This window comes from Heterocephalus glaber, unplaced genomic scaffold, assembly GCF_053883595.1.
Source record: "Heterocephalus glaber isolate CG9 unplaced genomic scaffold, H.glaber_assembly_v1.0 deba00001547, whole genome shotgun sequence".
NCBI lineage: Eukaryota > Metazoa > Chordata > Mammalia > Rodentia > Bathyergidae > Heterocephalus > Heterocephalus glaber.
This window is the reverse complement of record NW_028258340.1, coordinates 5,571,695-5,575,755: the sequence shown is the minus strand read 5'-3', so window position 1 is coordinate 5,575,755 and position 4,061 is coordinate 5,571,695. Positions and strand designations below refer to the sequence as shown.

The 4,061-nt window shown below is 43.5% G+C and overlaps 1 pseudogene; it reads left to right on the top strand.

The window, feature by feature from the left end:
- The first annotated feature begins 536 nt into the window (after positions 1–536).
- LOC101704814 (heterogeneous nuclear ribonucleoprotein F-like) lies at positions 537–2,057 on the top strand (annotated as a pseudogene).
- The last annotated feature ends 2,004 nt before the right edge of the window (positions 2,058–4,061 follow it).

Here is a 4,061-nt window from a genome sequence, read left to right as displayed (position 1 = left end):
TTGGCAGCAATAAGGAGGACTCTTAAGTTACTATATGGCCCCAGAAGCAGCCATAGGCTTCCAAATGTTGGTACTATGGGTTTAGTCTAAATCAGAAGAATCTCAGCATGAGCACTCTACAGAAAAGAACCAAAAAGCTGAGAAACAAAACAGGGAATTGGGGACTACACTAATAAATAGAGTCTAAAATTGAGCCAGTGAATACCAGGCAGTGAACCATATGTTTAGCAAAAAAGGTAGAATTGTTACATCCATTTGATGAGGAGTGGAACAACAGATGAGAAGGGTAGAAATAAAACAAATACGTTGGAAATTGTTCCTAGAAATGCATATAGGACGTACAAATCAGTCTGATATAAGACAAACAAAAGTAAAGTCCTCAGAGAGAAGACTGGATTCAAAACAAGAAATATCAGTCAGGTATGACTTTGAAAAACATTCTTTCTCATATAAATCAAAACTCCTTGAACCTTGTAAAGAGCTAGCTCTGAACTAGTCAGAACAACTAATTTTTTTTCTAGATTGTATTTTAGACAATGGCTTGTCGCAGCTCCGCCCATGAACTTCCACTGCCAAAGCCGCTCCCCACCACAGTCCTTGCAGCCTTCTGGCTGCGTCTTGGAAGAACTGCGCTGAGCCTTTCTGTGGAAGGTGCTCCAAGGGGCTATCAGATGCAGGTGTGAGGCGGAAGCTCCGAGACTAGGGGCCCCAGGATTACCAATTCCAGTGGCCGCCCTGTGCCCCGGGTGCCCCTTCCGACGCCTGCCCACACAGCTGCTCCCCCCAAATTTGTCTAGTAACCGCTCAGCCCAGTGCTCAAGATGCTGTGCGGGGAGGGAGTGAAGGCTTTGTGCTCAAGCTCCGTGGGCTGCCCTGGTCTTGCTTGATTGAGGATATGCAGAACTTTCTCTCCAACTGCAGGATTCGTGATGGGGTCACAGGTGTCCACTAGAGAAGGCAGGCAGAGTGATGAGGCTTTTGTTGAACTGGAGTCCGAAGATAATGTCAAAATGGCCCTGAAAAAAAGACAGGGAAAGCATGGGGCACCTCTGGTACATCCAGGTGTTCAAGTCCCACAGAAGAGATAGATTTGGTATGGAAGCAATGGCCCCAATAGCGACAACACCGCCGAGGACAGCTTTCTGCGGCTCCGGGGACTCCCTTTAGGGTACACAAAGGAAGAGATCTCGTGCAGTTCTTCTCAGGGTTGGAGATCCTGCCGAATGGGATCACACTGTCTGTGAACCCCAAGGACAAGAACACAGGCGAGGCCTTCGTGCAGTTCACCTCGCAGGAGCTGGCTGAGAAGGTGCTCCGGAAACGCAAGGAGAGGATTGGGCACAGGTATGTAAAAGTGTTCAGGAGGAGCCAGGAGGAAGTGAGAGTGTACTCAGACCAGCCCCAGAAGTTCATTTCCTGGCACTACCAGAGCCCGATGACTGCCCTGGCACCACATGGAGGTACATTGGCATTGTTAAGCAGGCAGGCCTAGAGAGGATGCACTTTGGGACTACAGTGTGGGTTACGCGGGCTATGAGGAGTACAGTGGTCTCGGGGACGGCTACGTATTCACCACCGGCCTATTCAGTAGAGGCCTCAGCTACTGTCTCTCTGGCATGCATGACCACAGGTACAGAAAAGGTGAGTTCACAGTGCCTACCCCACCAGCCGCTGCATCCACTTGTGGAAACTGCTCTGCAAAGCCTTGGAGAACGACATCTACAACTTCTTATCGTCGCTTAACCCCGTGAGAGTGCACATCGAAATGGGGCTGAATGAAAGAGTGACGGAGTGAAACCACCATGGAGTTGGCCACCCACAAGGAAGCCATGGTAGTCATGTCTAGGGACAGGGACAACATGAAGCACCGCTACATAGAACTCTTCCTCAATTCCACCACAGGGGCTAGCAATGGGGCTTACAGCAGGCAGGTGATGCAGGGCATGGGAGTGTTGGCACACTGGTCAAAGGTAGCAGTAGCAACAGGAAAAGAGGCCAATAACTCAGGCCTTCAAAATTCAATGGCCGACACCTCTGCTTTAGGTACTTCTTGCTGAATCTCCCATGGCACCAGTGCTTTGGCTCCTGTGTTCTCACCTATGACCTGGCAATCTCCTAGGCTTTTATTATTTTATTTTCTACCTGTCTTAAGACAGTGAAAGCAGGAATAACCATTGGGTGCTGTTTAGAGTTAGATGGAGGGAAGGGAGTGATTCACTCAGCTCCATTGTTTCTAATTGTACTAGAAGGGTTGTAAGGTTGAGGCCAGCCTGGGCCACATAGCCAGTTCAAGGCCAGCCTGGACTACAATAGAGAGAACCTGTCTCAAAAAATCAAGGAAAGAAAAACCCCCCAAACAAAACCAAAAATCATGTTCAAGCTATTTCCTTCTATCCAGGCTTCAAAATCTCTTTTGAATGCATCTATCTAAATACCATCTTCCTTCCATCTATGCCTCTATTATTTTGGGGTTTTCAGGTCTCAATCATTGATAAGTTTTTGGCTAAAATCAGCTAAGAGGATTATCAAAATGGATGCTTAACATATCTGCCTCACTGTCTGTTGAACTTTGTAATTGCAATATCTCTCATAGTCAGTCCATCTTGAACTCCATTCTTTTCAAGTCTTGATTCTCATTCCACTTTCAGCATACATTCCCAATTTCTTCTTAAATTGAAAAAAGGGACCATTTTCCTTTATTCTTACAAAAGATGAAGCATTCCATTTCTCATTTACATGTATTCTGAACTCCATGTCTTAGACATCCTTGTCATAGATAATCTTATATTCATGTGTAACTTTAATATCTCTTTCACTTCGTCCTTGAACTTTCTACCATCAAGCTCATATACTTGAAATTTCTCTAAAACATGGAAATCAAAACAACAGTGAGATTCCATCTCACTCCAGAAAGAATGGCTGTTACTGATGGGGAAAAAGCTTTAGACTGCTTAGTAGATTAACTATTAAAGTAGTTGTAGAAGCAAAATAGGTAGTGTAGCCCTTTAAAAACTTGTCTCAGCCCATTGCTTTTGTTGTTTAAAGTGAAGGTTATATAGCTCCTTTGATCTGTAGCCCTCCTTCAGATAATGTCTTAGAAACAAAGTTGCAAAGCTTGAGTAAATTTGTGATATATGTGCTTTAACTGTCATGTGTCTGTGCCTATAATCAGTGATAGAAAACCATTAAGCAGAAACTGGAATTTTGTTTGCTCAGCAAAGACCACTAGGGTTGAGATAATGGCTAAAAAGGATATAAAAAGGAAACACTGAACAAAGGGCACGTGGACACTGACTAGACCAGTTTCTGGCAGTCCTGCCTGCTTGCAAGTAAACTTTTATTATTTTGCCCGAATTCTGTGTCTCTGTCTATTTCTTTCCATGATTTTCTGGAATAATACCAAGAAATCAACTAATAACAAATGCTGGCATGGTTGGAGGGAAAAAGGAACCCTTCTCCACTGTTGGTGGGAGTGTAGATTGATACAACCCCTATGGAAATCAGGTGGAGATTCCTCAAAAAACTAAAACTAGAGGTTCCATTTGACCCAGCTATTCCCCTTCTTGGTATATTCCCCAAAGAAGTAAAAGCATCATACCACAGCAATATACACATACCCATGTTTATAGCAGCACAATTTATAATGGCTAAATCTTGGAAACAGCCTATATGCCCATCAAAAGATGAATCAATAAAGAAAATGTAATATTTATATGTAATGGAGTACTACTCCTCCATAAAGAAGGATAAGTTTGAGTCATTTGTAGAAGAATGGATGCACCTCGAGACCATCATTTTAAGTGAAATATATCAGACACACAAGTTTAAATATCACATGATTTCTCTTACGTGAGAAACCCAAAAGCTAAAGAAAGACCAAAATGTATAACAGATGTTAGGGAATAGGAAGAAAATGTTCATTTCAGAAGGGGAACAAGGCAGGAAGGAAGGAAAGGAAAAGCAAAAAAAGAGAATAGAAGGAAAAAGTGGAAACAAAGCTTTTGTATATAAGAAGGGGAAGAAGGGTTGAAGAGAGGGAAGGGGATTGGGACAAAAAGAAT